A 14362-nucleotide genomic window follows, 5' to 3' on the forward strand; every position below is an offset into this window, starting at 1 on the left:
GCTATATTGCGAGCAGGACGGGAAACGGCCGCTCGGACAGCTCAAACTTGTCACGATTCGTGTGGAAAAATTCCGTTCCGGTACCGGGAATCGAACCCGGGCCTCCTGGGTGAAAGCCAGGTATCCTAGCCACTAGACCACACCGGATGTGGCCGTTTCGTTCGACCGTTCGTACGGTCGCTTGTCGCATTTCGTGTCGAGTGCCGCGTCGGCGCCCCCCTCTCTTTGCGAGCATCTGTGCACATACTGACTGGCAAGGCGCGCACCTCAAACGTCGCAGAGCAATGCTTTTGGCTTCATGCTCTGCTGGGAGAAGAGGAAAAGGGAAGCTGTAAGTAGCAATAACAGGAAGTAAACATTTTCCCGCTGAAGCGTTGAAACGCTGTGGATAACAAACAAGAAATACGTTGGCGCCCTAGCAACAGCACCACCATGTCACAGAAAATTAAATGCCCCGGGTGAGGATCGAACTCACGACCTTAAGATTATGAGACTTACGCGCTGCCTACTGCGCTACCGAGGCACGGGTGCACCGCTTGTCCTGGAAACTGGGTAAACCTTACCCAATATTAGACGTAGAGACACTGTACTTCCTGGATAACGTGTTCTGTTGCTACACGTGCACTGCCGGCCCAGTTGATTGCGGTGCTGCTGCAGCTGTTGCAACGATAGGCAGCACTCCTTGTCGTTGAAGTTCAGTGCCTCGGAGGCACCCGGACCCAGCAACTTGTGAGGCCAGGCCGACGCTAGTCTGTAGAACATGATGCGAGCGTCTAGTGGGGACCCGCGAGTGCTGCGTTCTCGGTCCTTCTCAAGGGAAATCCAGCTACACATTCTTGTGGATCGTGCATCTCAAGCGCTCAAGCCACGCGGCAGCATTATCGCGGGAAAAGCAAAATGATGCATCGGCCGGGAATCGAACCCGGGCCGCCCGCGTGGCAGGCGAGCATTCTACCACTGAACCACCGATGCTCGGGCCAGCGGTAACTTGACGCTGCTTGCCGAGCAGATGTCTCAAGGGAAAGTGGGACTGCCGTCAAGCGCCGTAGCATTCTGTGGAAAAGATGCTGCAGACGCTGAATCCTGCACTGCACTGCTCTGCTTAAAAATGCCGCCAGAACGCGGTACTCTGCGTACTCTTGCGTTGCCGGCGCCCAACTCTTGCCAAAGGATGCGAAATGTGCGCGGATACGCTGTCCGAATGCGTCTGGATGTGCTCCCCTAGCCTGCCTCGAAATGCGCCTGCCAGGTACGATCACCTTCGGCCGCTGCCGACTGGCGGGAAGCCGACACAGCGCGGACGCGCGGCGCTCGCTTGTGCGGTGGTGGTGTAATGGTCAGCATAGTTGCGTTCCAAGCAGTTGATCCGGGTTCGATTCCCGGCCACCGCAGCAGGCTTTTAATTTCGCGTATGAGTACTTTTGCCACGCGCTCTTAAATTATTGTTTTTTCGCCCTCTTACTCGCTGCATACCAGCCCTTAGTGTGTCTCGACTTGTCTCGACTTTGCTCGGCTGACGCGAGCTGACGCTCTCAAATCGGCCTATATCAAAACGACAAGCACGAGAAACGACTGAGAGAGGTAAGGAGAGGCGAGGCGATGGACACACAGCACGCCCCCTTCATTTCACGGTGGCGTCTCCCTGACCGAATCGGGCTGTAGCTCCGAAAAGAAAGGAGAAACAAAAATAGGAAGTAAAAGTGCCAATAGCGCCCTGTGTTCCCATGCGCTCACCCGCCCAAGTACTGACAAGGGCCAAAGTTGTTACGCATCGGCAATCGGACATTTTCTTTCATTTTCTCTTTATCGGTTGAGAACCAGTGTATTCAAGATATTATGGCCATTGCCGAGTGAATGCTGTAGCGCTCCCCGACGAGTCGGGTTCGGATCCTCTATCAACTTCCACGCAGGGTGATGATCTTTTGGTCACCACACTCGCCAGCTGAAATCGGCGCCGCCTTTTCGTAGTAGGAAAAGAGTAGTGGCCCGTGGGGGGATCGAACCCACGACCTTCGCGTTATTAGCACGACGCTCTAACCAACTGAGCTAACGGGCCTCGGCAGATGCAGTTGCTCAGCCCTACGCTGGAAACAGGTGGCATGAAGCCGCACACCATTTCTATGGTCGTCGTGTGTCTGCTTCCCTAGTCTATATTCTGCTGACGGTCACGAAACAGTAGCTATATTGCGAGCAGGACGGGAAACGGCCGCTCGGACAGCTCAAACTTGTCACGATTCGTGTGGAAAAAATTCCGTTCCGGTACCGGGAATCGAACCCGGGCCTCCTGGGTGAAAGCCAGGTATCCTAGCCACTAGACCACACCGGATGTGGCCGTTTCGTTCGACCGTTCGTACGGTCGCTTGTCGCATTTCGTGTCGAGTGCCGCGTCGGCGCCCCCCTCTCTTTGCGAGCATCTGTGCACATACTGACTGGCAAGGCGCGCACCTCAAACGTCGCAGAGCAATGCTTTTGGCTTCATGCTCTGCTGGGAGAAGAGGAAAAGGGAAGCTGTAAGTAGCAATAACAGGAAGTAAACATTTTCCCGCTGAAGCGTTGAAACGCTGTGGATAACAAACAAGAAATACGTTGGCGCCCTAGCAACAGCACCACCATGTCACAGAAAATTAAATGCCCCGGGTGAGGATCGAACTCACGACCTTAAGATTATGAGACTTACGCGCTGCCTACTGCGCTACCGAGGCACGGGTGCACCGCTTGTCCTGGAAACTGGGTAAACACCTTACCCAATATTAGACGTAGAGACACTGTACTTCCTGGATAACGTGTTCTGTTGCTACACGTGCACTGCCGGCCCAGTTGATTGCGGTGCTGCTGCAGCTGTTGCAACGATAGGCAGCACTCCTTGTCGTTGAAGTTCAGTGCCTCGGAGGCACCCGGACCCAGCAACTTGTGAGGCCAGGCCGACGCTAGTCTGTAGAACATGATGCGAGCGTCCTAGTGGGGACCCGCGAGTGCTGCGTTCTCGGTCCTTCTCAAGGGAAATCCAGCTACACATTCTTGTGGATCGTGCATCTCAAGCGCTCAAGCCACGCGGCAGCATTATCGCGGGAAAAGCAAAATGATGCATCGGCCGGGAATCGAACCCGGGCCGCCCGCGTGGCAGGCGAGCATTCTACCACTGAACCACCGATGCTCGGGCCAGCGGTAACTTGACGCTGCTTGCCGAGCAGATGTCTCAAGGGAAAGTGGGACTGCCGTCAAGCGCCGTAGCATTCTGTGGAAAAGATGCTGCAGACGCTGAATCCTGCACTGCACTGCTCTGCTTAAAAATGCCGCCAGAACGCGGTCCTCTGCGTACTCTTGCGTTGCCGGCGCCCAACTCTTGCCAAAGGATGCGAAATGTGCTCGGATACGCTGTCCGAATGCGTCTGGATGTGCTCCCCTAGCCTGCCTCGAAATGCGCCTGCCAGGTACGATCACCTTCGGCCGCTGCCGACTGGCGGGAAGCCGACACAGCGCGGACGCGCGGCGCTCGCTTGTGCGGTGGTGGTGTAATGGTCAGCATAGTTGCGTTCCAAGCAGTTGATCCGGGTTCGATTCCCGGCCACCGCAGCAGGCTTTTAATTTCGCGTATGAGTACTTTTGCCACGCGCTCTTAAATTATTGTTTTTTCGCCCTCTTACTCGCTGCATACCAGCCCTTAGTGTGTCTCGACTTGTCTCGACTTTGCTCGGCTGACGCGAGAGCTGACGCTCTCAAATCGGCCTATATCAAAACGACAAGCACGAGAAACGACTGAGAGAGGTAAGGAGAGGCGAGGCGATGGACACACAGCACGCCCCCTTCATTTCACGGTGGCGTCTCCCTGACCGAATCGGGCTGTAGCTCCGAAAAGAAAGGAGAAACAAAAATAGGAAGTAAAAGTGCCAATAGCGCCCTGTGTTCCCATGCGCTCACCCGCCCAAGTACTGACAAGGGCCAAAGTTGTTACGCATCGGCAATCGGACATTTTCTTTCATTTTCTCTTTATCGGTTGAGAACCAGTGTATTCAAGATATTATGGCCATTGCCGAGTGAATGCTGTAGCGCTCCCCGACGAGTCGGGTTCGGATCCTCTATCAACTTCCACGCAGGGTGATGATCTTTTGGTCACCACACTCGCCAGCTGAAATCGGCGCCGCCTTTTCGTAGTAGGAAAAGAGTAGTGGCCCGTGGGGGGATCGAACCCACGACCTTCGCGTTATTAGCACGACGCTCTAACCAACTGAGCTAACGGGCCTCGGCAGATGCAGTTGCTCAGCCCTACGCTGGAAACAGGTGGCATGAAGCCGCACACCATTTCTATGGTCGTCGTGTGTCTGCTTCCCTAGTCTATATTCTGCTGACGGTCACGAAACAGTAGCTATATTGCGAGCAGGACGGGAAACGGCCGCTCGGACAGCTCAAACTTGTCACGATTCGTGTGGAAAAAATTCCGTTCCGGTACCGGGAATCGAACCCGGGCCTCCTGGGTGAAAGCCAGGTATCCTAGCCACTAGACCACACCGGATGTGGCCGTTTCGTTCGACCGTTCGTACGGTCGCTTGTCGCATTTCGTGTCGAGTGCCGCGTCGGCGCCCCCCTCTCTTTGCGAGCATCTGTGCACATACTGACTGGCAAGGCGCGCACCTCAAACGTCGCAGAGCAATGCTTTTGGCTTCATGCTCTGCTGGGAGAAGAGGAAAAGGGAAGCTGTAAGTAGCAATAACAGGAAGTAAACATTTTCCCGCTGAAGCGTTGAAACGCTGTGGATAACAAACAAGAAATACGTTGGCGCCCTAGCAACAGCACCACCATGTCACAGAAAATTAAATGCCCCGGGTGAGGATCGAACTCACGACCTTAAGATTATGAGACTTACGCGCTGCCTACTGCGCTACCGAGGCACGGGTGCACCGCTTGTCCTGGAAACTGGGTAAACACCTTACCCAATATTAGACGTAGAGACACTGTACTTCCTGGATAACGTGTTCTGTTGCTACACGTGCACTGCCGGCCCAGTTGATTGCGGTGCTGCTGCAGCTGTTGCAACGATAGGCAGCACTCCTTGTCGTTGAAGTTCAGTGCCTCGGAGGCACCCGGACCCAGCAACTTGTGAGGCCAGGCCGACGCTAGTCTGTAGAACATGATGCGAGCGTCCTAGTGGGGACCCGCGAGTGCTGCGTTCTCGGTCCTTCTCAAGGGAAATCCAGCTACACATTCTTGTGGATCGTGCATCTCAAGCGCTCAAGCCACGCGGCAGCATTATCGCGGGAAAAGCAAAATGATGCATCGGCCGGGAATCGAACCCGGGCCGCCCGCGTGGCAGGCGAGCATTCTACCACTGAACCACCGATGCTCGGGCCAGCGGTAACTTGACGCTGCTTGCCGAGCAGATGTCTCAAGGGAAAGTGGGACTGCCGTCAAGCGCCGTAGCATTCTGTGGAAAAGATGCTGCAGACGCTGAATCCTGCACTGCACTGCTCTGCTTAAAAATGCCGCCAGAACGCGGTACTCTGCGTACTCTTGCGTTGCCGGCGCCCAACTCTTGCCAAAGGATGCGAAATGTGCGCGGATACGCTGTCCGAATGCGTCTGGATGTGCTCCCCTAGCCTGCCTCGAAATGCGCCTGCCAGGTACGATCACCTTCGGCCGCTGCCGACTGGCGGGAAGCCGACACAGCGCGGACGCGCGGCGCTCGCTTGTGCGGTGGTGGTGTAATGGTCAGCATAGTTGCGTTCCAAGCAGTTGATCCGGGTTCGATTCCCGGCCACCGCAGCAGGCTTTTAATTTCGCGTATGAGTACTTTTGCCACGCGCTCTTAAATTATTGTTTTTTCGCCCTCTTACTCGCTGCATACCAGCCCTTAGTGTGTCTCGACTTGTCTCGACTTTGCTCGGCTGACGCGAGCTGACGCTCTCAAATCGGCCTATATCAAAACGACAAGCACGAGAAACGACTGAGAGAGGTAAGGAGAGGCGAGGCGATGGACACACAGCACGCCCCCTTCATTTCACGGTGGCGTCTCCCTGACCGAATCGGGCTGTAGCTCCGAAAAGAAAGGAGAAACAAAAATAGGAAGTAAAAGTGCCAATAGCGCCCTGTGTTCCCATGCGCTCACCCGCCCAAGTACTGACAAGGGCCAAAGTTGTTACGCATCGGCAATCGGACATTTTCTTTCATTTTCTCTTTATCGGTTGAGAACCAGTGTATTCAAGATATTATGGCCATTGCCGAGTGAATGCTGTAGCGCTCCCCGACGAGTCGGGTTCGGATCCTCTATCAACTTCCACGCAGGGTGATGATCTTTTGGTCACCACACTCGCCAGCTGAAATCGGCGCCGCCTTTTCGTAGTAGGAAAAGAGTAGTGGCCCGTGGGGGGATCGAACCCACGACCTTCGCGTTATTAGCACGACGCTCTAACCAACTGAGCTAACGGGCCTCGGCAGATGCAGTTGCTCAGCCCTACGCTGGAAACAGGTGGCATGAAGCCGCACACCATTTCTATGGTCGTCGTGTGTCTGCTTCCCTAGTCTATATTCTGCTGACGGTCACGAAACAGTAGCTATATTGCGAGCAGGACGGGAAACGGCCGCTCGGACAGCTCAAACTTGTCACGATTCGTGTGGAAAAAATTCCGTTCCGGTACCGGGAATCGAACCCGGGCCTCCTGGGTGAAAGCCAGGTATCCTAGCCACTAGACCACACCGGATGTGGCCGTTTCGTTCGACCGTTCGTACGGTCGCTTGTCGCATTTCGTGTCGAGTGCCGCGTCGGCGCCCCCCTCTCTTTGCGAGCATCTGTGCACATACTGACTGGCAAGGCGCGCACCTCAAACGTCGCAGAGCAATGCTTTTGGCTTCATGCTCTGCTGGGAGAAGAGGAAAAGGGAAGCTGTAAGTAGCAATAACAGGAAGTAAACATTTTCCCGCTGAAGCGTTGAAACGCTGTGGATAACAAACAAGAAATACGTTGGCGCCCTAGCAACAGCACCACCATGTCACAGAAAATTAAATGCCCCGGGTGAGGATCGAACTCACGACCTTAAGATTATGAGACTTACGCGCTGCCTACTGCGCTACCGAGGCACGGGTGCACCGCTTGTCCTGGAAACTGGGTAAACACCTTACCCAATATTAGACGTAGAGACACTGTACTTCCTGGATAACGTGTTCTGTTGCTACACGTGCACTGCCGGCCCAGTTGATTGCGGTGCTGCTGCAGCTGTTGCAACGATAGGCAGCACTCCTTGTCGTTGAAGTTCAGTGCCTCGGAGGCACCCGGACCCAGCAACTTGTGAGGCCAGGCCGACGCTAGTCTGTAGAACATGATGCGAGCGTCCTAGTGGGGACCCGCGAGTGCTGCGTTCTCGGTCCTTCTCAAGGGAAATCCAGCTACACATTCTTGTGGATCGTGCATCTCAAGCGCTCAAGCCACGCGGCAGCATTATCGCGGGAAAAGCAAAATGATGCATCGGCCGGGAATCGAACCCGGGCCGCCCGCGTGGCAGGCGAGCATTCTACCACTGAACCACCGATGCTCGGGCCAGCGGTAACTTGACGCTGCTTGCCGAGCAGATGTCTCAAGGGAAAGTGGGACTGCCGTCAAGCGCCGTAGCATTCTGTGGAAAAGATGCTGCAGACGCTGAATCCTGCACTGCACTGCTCTGCTTAAAAATGCCGCCAGAACGCGGTACTCTGCGTACTCTTGCGTTGCCGGCGCCCAACTCTTGCCAAAGGATGCGAAATGTGCGCGGATACGCTGTCCGAATGCGTCTGGATGTGCTCCCCTAGCCTGCCTCGAAATGCGCCTGCCAGGTACGATCACCTTCGGCCGCTGCCGACTGGCGGGAAGCCGACACAGCGCGGACGCGCGGCGCTCGCTTGTGCGGTGGTGGTGTAATGGTCAGCATAGTTGCGTTCCAAGCAGTTGATCCGGGTTCGATTCCCGGCCACCGCAGCAGGCTTTTAATTTCGCGTATGAGTACTTTTGCCACGCGCTCTTAAATTATTGTTTTTTCGCCCTCTTACTCGCTGCATACCAGCCCTTAGTGTGTCTCGACTTGTCTCGACTTTGCTCGGCTGACGCGAGCTGACGCTCTCAAATCGGCCTATATCAAAACGACAAGCACGAGAAACGACTGAGAGAGGTAAGGAGAGGCGAGGCGATGGACACACAGCACGCCCCCTTCATTTCACGGTGGCGTCTCCCTGACCGAATCGGGCTGTAGCTCCGAAAAGAAAGGAGAAACAAAAATAGGAAGTAAAAGTGCCAATAGCGCCCTGTGTTCCCATGCGCTCACCCGCCCAAGTACTGACAAGGGCCAAAGTTGTTACGCATCGGCAATCGGACATTTTCTTTCATTTTCTCTTTATCGGTTGAGAACCAGTGTATTCTAGATATTATGGCCATTGCCGAGTGAATGCTGTAGCGCTCCCCGACGAGTCGGGTTCGGATCCTCTATCAACTTCCACGCAGGGTGATGATCTTTTGGTCACCACACTCGCCAGCTGAAATCGGCGCCGCCTTTTCGTAGTAGGAAAAGAGTAGTGGCCCGTGGGGGGATCGAACCCACGACCTTCGCGTTATTAGCACGACGCTCTAACCAACTGAGCTAACGGGCCTCGGCAGATGCAGTTGCTCAGCCCTACGCTGGAAACAGGTGGCATGAAGCCGCACACCATTTCTATGGTCGTCGTGTGTCTGCTTCCCTAGTCTATATTCTGCTGACGGTCACGAAACAGTAGCTATATTGCGAGCAGGACGGGAAACGGCCGCTCGGACAGCTCAAACTTGTCACGATTCGTGTGGAAAAAATTCCGTTCCGGTACCGGGAATCGAACCCGGGCCTCCTGGGTGAAAGCCAGGTATCCTAGCCACTAGACCACACCGGATGTGGCCGTTTCGTTCGACCGTTCGTACGGTCGCTTGTCGCATTTCGTGTCGAGTGCCGCGTCGGCGCCCCCCTCTCTTTGCGAGCATCTGTGCACATACTGACTGGCAAGGCGCGCACCTCAAACGTCGCAGAGCAATGCTTTTGGCTTCATGCTCTGCTGGGAGAAGAGGAAAAGGGAAGCTGTAAGTAGCAATAACAGGAAGTAAACATTTTCCCGCTGAAGCGTTGAAACGCTGTGGATAACAAACAAGAAATACGTTGGCGCCCTAGCAACAGCACCACCATGTCACAGAAAATTAAATGCCCCGGGTGAGGATCGAACTCACGACCTTAAGATTATGAGACTTACGCGCTGCCTACTGCGCTACCGAGGCACGGGTGCACCGCTTGTCCTGGAAACTGGGTAAACACCTTACCCAATATTAGACGTAGAGACACTGTACTTCCTGGATAACGTGTTCTGTTGCTACACGTGCACTGCCGGCCCAGTTGATTGCGGTGCTGCTGCAGCTGTTGCAACGATAGGCAGCACTCCTTGTCGTTGAAGTTCAGTGCCTCGGAGGCACCCGGACCCAGCAACTTGTGAGGCCAGGCCGACGCTAGTCTGTAGAACATGATGCGAGCGTCCTAGTGGGGACCCGCGAGTGCTGCGTTCTCGGTCCTTCTCAAGGGAAATCCAGCTACACATTCTTGTGGATCGTGCATCTCAAGCGCTCAAGCCACGCGGCAGCATTATCGCGGGAAAAGCAAAATGATGCATCGGCCGGGAATCGAACCCGGGCCGCCCGCGTGGCAGGCGAGCATTCTACCACTGAACCACCGATGCTCGGGCCAGCGGTAACTTGACGCTGCTTGCCGAGCAGATGTCTCAAGGGAAAGTGGGACTGCCGTCAAGCGCCGTAGCATTCTGTGGAAAAGATGCTGCAGACGCTGAATCCTGCACTGCACTGCTCTGCTTAAAAATGCCGCCAGAACGCGGTCCTCTGCGTACTCTTGCGTTGCCGGCGCCCAACTCTTGCCAAAGGATGCGAAATGTGCGCGGATACGCTGTCCGAATGCGTCTGGATGTGCTCCCCTAGCCTGCCTCGAAATGCGCCTGCCAGGTACGATCACCTTCGGCCGCTGCCGACTGGCGGGAAGCCGACACAGCGCGGACGCGCGGCGCTCGCTTGTGCGGTGGTGGTGTAATGGTCAGCATAGTTGCGTTCCAAGCAGTTGATCCGGGTTCGATTCCCGGCCACCGCAGCAGGCTTTTAATTTCGCGTATGAGTACTTTTGCCACGCGCTCTTAAATTATTGTTTTTTCGCCCTCTTACTCGCTGCATACCAGCCCTTAGTGTGTCTCGACTTGTCTCGACTTTGCTCGGCTGACGCGAGAGCTGACGCTCTCAAATCGGCCTATATCAAAACGACAAGCACGAGAAACGACTGAGAGAGGTAAGGAGAGGCGAGGCGATGGACACACAGCACGCCCCCTTCATTTCACGGTGGCGTCTCCCTGACCGAATCGGGCTGTAGCTCCGAAAAGAAAGGAGAAACAAAAATAGGAAGTAAAAGTGCCAATAGCGCCCTGTGTTCCCATGCGCTCACCCGCCCAAGTACTGACAAGGGCCAAAGTTGTTACGCATCGGCAATCGGACATTTTCTTTCATTTTCTCTTTATCGGTTGAGAACCAGTGTATTCAAGATATTATGGCCATTGCCGAGTGAATGCTGTAGCGCTCCCCGACGAGTCGGGTTCGGATCCTCTATCAACTTCCACGCAGGGTGATGATCTTTTGGTCACCACACTCGCCAGCTGAAATCGGCGCCGCCTTTTCGTAGTAGGAAAAGAGTAGTGGCCCGTGGGGGGATCGAACCCACGACCTTCGCGTTATTAGCACGACGCTCTAACCAACTGAGCTAACGGGCCTCGGCAGATGCAGTTGCTCAGCCCTACGCTGGAAACAGGTGGCATGAAGCCGCACACCATTTCTATGGTCGTCGTGTGTCTGCTTCCCTAGTCTATATTCTGCTGACGGTCACGAAACAGTAGCTATATTGCGAGCAGGACGGGAAACGGCCGCTCGGACAGCTCAAACTTGTCACGATTCGTGTGGAAAAAATTCCGTTCCGGTACCGGGAATCGAACCCGGGCCTCCTGGGTGAAAGCCAGGTATCCTAGCCACTAGACCACACCGGATGTGGCCGTTTCGTTCGACCGTTCGTACGGTCGCTTGTCGCATTTCGTGTCGAGTGCCGCGTCGGCGCCCCCCTCTCTTTGCGAGCATCTGTGCACATACTGACTGGCAAGGCGCGCACCTCAAACGTCGCAGAGCAATGCTTTTGGCTTCATGCTCTGCTGGGAGAAGAGGAAAAGGGAAGCTGTAAGTAGCAATAACAGGAAGTAAACATTTTCCCGCTGAAGCGTTGAAACGCTGTGGATAACAAACAAGAAATACGTTGGCGCCCTAGCAACAGCACCACCATGTCACAGAAAATTAAATGCCCCGGGTGAGGATCGAACTCACGACCTTAAGATTATGAGACTTACGCGCTGCCTACTGCGCTACCGAGGCACGGGTGCACCGCTTGTCCTGGAAACTGGGTAAACACCTTACCCAATATTAGACGTAGAGACACTGTACTTCCTGGATAACGTGTTCTGTTGCTACACGTGCACTGCCGGCCCAGTTGATTGCGGTGCTGCTGCAGCTGTTGCAACGATAGGCAGCACTCCTTGTCGTTGAAGTTCAGTGCCTCGGAGGCACCCGGACCCAGCAACTTGTGAGGCCAGGCCGACGCTAGTCTGTAGAACATGATGCGAGCGTCCTAGTGGGGACCCGCGAGTGCTGCGTTCTCGGTCCTTCTCAAGGGAAATCCAGCTACACATTCTTGTGGATCGTGCATCTCAAGCGCTCAAGCCACGCGGCAGCATTATCGCGGGAAAAGCAAAATGATGCATCGGCCGGGAATCGAACCCGGGCCGCCCGCGTGGCAGGCGAGCATTCTACCACTGAACCACCGATGCTCGGGCCAGCGGTAACTTGACGCTGCTTGCCGAGCAGATGTCTCAAGGGAAAGTGGGACTGCCGTCAAGCGCCGTAGCATTCTGTGGAAAAGATGCTGCAGACGCTGAATCCTGCACTGCACTGCTCTGCTTAAAAATGCCGCCAGAACGCGGTCCTCTGCGTACTCTTGCGTTGCCGGCGCCCAACTCTTGCCAAAGGATGCGAAATGTGCGCGGATACGCTGTCCGAATGCGTCTGGATGTGCTCCCCTAGCCTGCCTCGAAATGCGCCTGCCAGGTACGATCACCTTCGGCCGCTGCCGACTGGCGGGAAGCCGACACAGCGCGGACGCGCGGCGCTCGCTTGTGCGGTGGTGGTGTAATGGTCAGCATAGTTGCGTTCCAAGCAGTTGATCCGGGTTCGATTCCCGGCCACCGCAGCAGGCTTTTAATTTCGCGTATGAGTACTTTTGCCACGCGCTCTTAAATTATTGTTTTTTCGCCCTCTTACTCGCTGCATACCAGCCCTTAGTGTGTCTCGACTTGTCTCGACTTTGCTCGGCTGACGCGAGAGCTGACGCTCTCAAATCGGCCTATATCAAAACGACAAGCACGAGAAACGACTGAGAGAGGTAAGGAGAGGCGAGGCGATGGACACACAGCACGCCCCCTTCATTTCACGGTGGCGTCTCCCTGACCGAATCGGGCTGTAGCTCCGAAAAGAAAGGAGAAACAAAAATAGGAAGTAAAAGTGCCAATAGCGCCCTGTGTTCCCATGCGCTCACCCGCCCAAGTACTGACAAGGGCCAAAGTTGTTACGCATCGGCAATCGGACATTTTCTTTCATTTTCTCTTTATCGGTTGAGAACCAGTGTATTCAAGATATTATGGCCATTGCCGAGTGAATGCTGTAGCGCTCCCCGACGAGTCGGGTTCGGATCCTCTATCAACTTCCACGCAGGGTGATGATCTTTTGGTCACCACACTCGCCAGCTGAAATCGGCGCCGCCTTTTCGTAGTAGGAAAAGAGTAGTGGCCCGTGGGGGGATCGAACCCACGACCTTCGCGTTATTAGCACGACGCTCTAACCAACTGAGCTAACGGGCCTCGGCAGATGCAGTTGCTCAGCCCTACGCTGGAAACAGGTGGCATGAAGCCGCACACCATTTCTATGGTCGTCGTGTGTCTGCTTCCCTAGTCTATATTCTGCTGACGGTCACGAAACAGTAGCTATATTGCGAGCAGGACGGGAAACGGCCGCTCGGACAGCTCAAACTTGTCACGATTCGTGTGGAAAAAATTCCGTTCCGGTACCGGGAATCGAACCCGGGCCTCCTGGGTGAAAGCCAGGTATCCTAGCCACTAGACCACACCGGATGTGGCCGTTTCGTTCGACCGTTCGTACGGTCGCTTGTCGCATTTCGTGTCGAGTGCCGCGTCGGCGCCCCCCTCTCTTTGCGAGCATCTGTGCACATACTGACTGGCAAGGCGCGCACCTCAAACGTCGCAGAGCAATGCTTTTGGCTTCATGCTCTGCTGGGAGAAGAGGAAAAGGGAAGCTGTAAGTAGCAATAACAGGAAGTAAACATTTTCCCGCTGAAGCGTTGAAACGCTGTGGATAACAAACAAGAAATACGTTGGCGCCCTAGCAACAGCACCACCATGTCACAGAAAATTAAATGCCCCGGGTGAGGATCGAACTCACGACCTTAAGATTATGAGACTTACGCGCTGCCTACTGCGCTACCGAGGCACGGGTGCACCGCTTGTCCTGGAAACTGGGTAAACACCTTACCCAATATTAGACGTAGAGACACTGTACTTCCTGGATAACGTGTTCTGTTGCTACACGTGCACTGCCGGCCCAGTTGATTGCGGTGCTGCTGCAGCTGTTGCAACGATAGGCAGCACTCCTTGTCGTTGAAGTTCAGTGCCTCGGAGGCACCCGGACCCAGCAACTTGTGAGGCCAGGCCGACGCTAGTCTGTAGAACATGATGCGAGCGTCCTAGTGGGGACCCGCGAGTGCTGCGTTCTCGGTCCTTCTCAAGGGAAATCCAGCTACACATTCTTGTGGATCGTGCATCTCAAGCGCTCAAGCCACGCGGCAGCATTATCGCGGGAAAAGCAAAATGATGCATCGGCCGGGAATCGAACCCGGGCCGCCCGCGTGGCAGGCGAGCATTCTACCACTGAACCACCGATGCTCGGGCCAGCGGTAACTTGACGCTGCTTGCCGAGCAGATGTCTCAAGGGAAAGTGGGACTGCCGTCAAGCGCCGTAGCATTCTGTGGAAAAGATGCTGCAGACGCTGAATCCTGCACTGCACTGCTCTGCTTAAAAATGCCGCCAGAACGCGGTACTCTGCGTACTCTTGCGTTGCCGGCGCCCAACTCTTGCCAAAGGATGCGAAATGTGCGCGGATACGCTGTCCGAATGCGTCTGGATGTGCTCCCCTAGCCTGCCTCGAAATGCGCCTGCCAGGTACGATCACCTTCG

At 55.1% G+C, this 14362-nt stretch overlaps 33 non-coding genes across 33 annotated transcripts; 6 read left to right on the plus strand and 27 right to left on the minus strand.

Moving 5' to 3' along the window:
• Window positions 1-75: 75 nt before the first annotated feature.
• Trnae-uuc lies at window positions 76-147 on the minus strand. The gene has a single exon. It is a non-coding gene; the product is annotated as a tRNA-Glu (tRNA).
• Window positions 148-450: 303 nt separating this feature from the next.
• Window positions 451-523, minus strand: Trnam-cau. Its single transcript has one exon. It is a non-coding gene; the product is annotated as a tRNA-Met (tRNA).
• A 378-nt stretch (window positions 524-901) lies between these two features.
• On the minus strand, window positions 902-972 carry Trnag-gcc. The gene has a single exon. It is a non-coding gene; the product is annotated as a tRNA-Gly (tRNA).
• A 347-nt stretch (window positions 973-1319) lies between these two features.
• Trnag-ucc lies at window positions 1320-1391 on the plus strand. The gene has a single exon. It is a non-coding gene; the product is annotated as a tRNA-Gly (tRNA).
• Window positions 1392-1982: 591 nt separating this feature from the next.
• Window positions 1983-2056, minus strand: Trnai-aau. The gene has a single exon. It is a non-coding gene; the product is annotated as a tRNA-Ile (tRNA).
• A 198-nt stretch (window positions 2057-2254) lies between these two features.
• On the minus strand, window positions 2255-2326 carry Trnae-uuc. Its single transcript has one exon. It is a non-coding gene; the product is annotated as a tRNA-Glu (tRNA).
• A 303-nt stretch (window positions 2327-2629) lies between these two features.
• Window positions 2630-2702, minus strand: Trnam-cau. The gene has a single exon. It is a non-coding gene; the product is annotated as a tRNA-Met (tRNA).
• A 381-nt stretch (window positions 2703-3083) lies between these two features.
• Trnag-gcc lies at window positions 3084-3154 on the minus strand. Its single transcript has one exon. It is a non-coding gene; the product is annotated as a tRNA-Gly (tRNA).
• A 347-nt stretch (window positions 3155-3501) lies between these two features.
• Window positions 3502-3573, plus strand: Trnag-ucc. The gene has a single exon. It is a non-coding gene; the product is annotated as a tRNA-Gly (tRNA).
• Window positions 3574-4166: 593 nt separating this feature from the next.
• Window positions 4167-4240, minus strand: Trnai-aau. The gene has a single exon. It is a non-coding gene; the product is annotated as a tRNA-Ile (tRNA).
• Window positions 4241-4438: 198 nt separating this feature from the next.
• Trnae-uuc lies at window positions 4439-4510 on the minus strand. The gene has a single exon. It is a non-coding gene; the product is annotated as a tRNA-Glu (tRNA).
• A 303-nt stretch (window positions 4511-4813) lies between these two features.
• Trnam-cau lies at window positions 4814-4886 on the minus strand. The gene has a single exon. It is a non-coding gene; the product is annotated as a tRNA-Met (tRNA).
• A 381-nt stretch (window positions 4887-5267) lies between these two features.
• Trnag-gcc lies at window positions 5268-5338 on the minus strand. The gene has a single exon. It is a non-coding gene; the product is annotated as a tRNA-Gly (tRNA).
• A 347-nt stretch (window positions 5339-5685) lies between these two features.
• Window positions 5686-5757, plus strand: Trnag-ucc. The gene has a single exon. It is a non-coding gene; the product is annotated as a tRNA-Gly (tRNA).
• A 591-nt stretch (window positions 5758-6348) lies between these two features.
• Trnai-aau lies at window positions 6349-6422 on the minus strand. The gene has a single exon. It is a non-coding gene; the product is annotated as a tRNA-Ile (tRNA).
• A 198-nt stretch (window positions 6423-6620) lies between these two features.
• On the minus strand, window positions 6621-6692 carry Trnae-uuc. The gene has a single exon. It is a non-coding gene; the product is annotated as a tRNA-Glu (tRNA).
• A 303-nt stretch (window positions 6693-6995) lies between these two features.
• Window positions 6996-7068, minus strand: Trnam-cau. The gene has a single exon. It is a non-coding gene; the product is annotated as a tRNA-Met (tRNA).
• A 381-nt stretch (window positions 7069-7449) lies between these two features.
• Window positions 7450-7520, minus strand: Trnag-gcc. The gene has a single exon. It is a non-coding gene; the product is annotated as a tRNA-Gly (tRNA).
• A 347-nt stretch (window positions 7521-7867) lies between these two features.
• Window positions 7868-7939, plus strand: Trnag-ucc. Its single transcript has one exon. It is a non-coding gene; the product is annotated as a tRNA-Gly (tRNA).
• A 591-nt stretch (window positions 7940-8530) lies between these two features.
• Window positions 8531-8604, minus strand: Trnai-aau. Its single transcript has one exon. It is a non-coding gene; the product is annotated as a tRNA-Ile (tRNA).
• A 198-nt stretch (window positions 8605-8802) lies between these two features.
• Window positions 8803-8874, minus strand: Trnae-uuc. The gene has a single exon. It is a non-coding gene; the product is annotated as a tRNA-Glu (tRNA).
• Window positions 8875-9177: 303 nt separating this feature from the next.
• Window positions 9178-9250, minus strand: Trnam-cau. The gene has a single exon. It is a non-coding gene; the product is annotated as a tRNA-Met (tRNA).
• A 381-nt stretch (window positions 9251-9631) lies between these two features.
• Window positions 9632-9702, minus strand: Trnag-gcc. The gene has a single exon. It is a non-coding gene; the product is annotated as a tRNA-Gly (tRNA).
• A 347-nt stretch (window positions 9703-10049) lies between these two features.
• Window positions 10050-10121, plus strand: Trnag-ucc. The gene has a single exon. It is a non-coding gene; the product is annotated as a tRNA-Gly (tRNA).
• A 593-nt stretch (window positions 10122-10714) lies between these two features.
• On the minus strand, window positions 10715-10788 carry Trnai-aau. Its single transcript has one exon. It is a non-coding gene; the product is annotated as a tRNA-Ile (tRNA).
• A 198-nt stretch (window positions 10789-10986) lies between these two features.
• On the minus strand, window positions 10987-11058 carry Trnae-uuc. Its single transcript has one exon. It is a non-coding gene; the product is annotated as a tRNA-Glu (tRNA).
• Window positions 11059-11361: 303 nt separating this feature from the next.
• On the minus strand, window positions 11362-11434 carry Trnam-cau. Its single transcript has one exon. It is a non-coding gene; the product is annotated as a tRNA-Met (tRNA).
• Window positions 11435-11815: 381 nt separating this feature from the next.
• On the minus strand, window positions 11816-11886 carry Trnag-gcc. Its single transcript has one exon. It is a non-coding gene; the product is annotated as a tRNA-Gly (tRNA).
• A 347-nt stretch (window positions 11887-12233) lies between these two features.
• On the plus strand, window positions 12234-12305 carry Trnag-ucc. The gene has a single exon. It is a non-coding gene; the product is annotated as a tRNA-Gly (tRNA).
• Window positions 12306-12898: 593 nt separating this feature from the next.
• Trnai-aau lies at window positions 12899-12972 on the minus strand. Its single transcript has one exon. It is a non-coding gene; the product is annotated as a tRNA-Ile (tRNA).
• A 198-nt stretch (window positions 12973-13170) lies between these two features.
• On the minus strand, window positions 13171-13242 carry Trnae-uuc. The gene has a single exon. It is a non-coding gene; the product is annotated as a tRNA-Glu (tRNA).
• Window positions 13243-13545: 303 nt separating this feature from the next.
• Window positions 13546-13618, minus strand: Trnam-cau. The gene has a single exon. It is a non-coding gene; the product is annotated as a tRNA-Met (tRNA).
• Window positions 13619-13999: 381 nt separating this feature from the next.
• Window positions 14000-14070, minus strand: Trnag-gcc. Its single transcript has one exon. It is a non-coding gene; the product is annotated as a tRNA-Gly (tRNA).
• Window positions 14071-14362: the final 292 nt, after the last annotated feature.

The sequence above is a fragment of the Schistocerca piceifrons genome, unplaced genomic scaffold (genome assembly GCF_021461385.2).
Source record: "Schistocerca piceifrons isolate TAMUIC-IGC-003096 unplaced genomic scaffold, iqSchPice1.1 HiC_scaffold_656, whole genome shotgun sequence".
Taxonomy (NCBI): Eukaryota; Metazoa; Arthropoda; class Insecta; order Orthoptera; family Acrididae; genus Schistocerca; species Schistocerca piceifrons.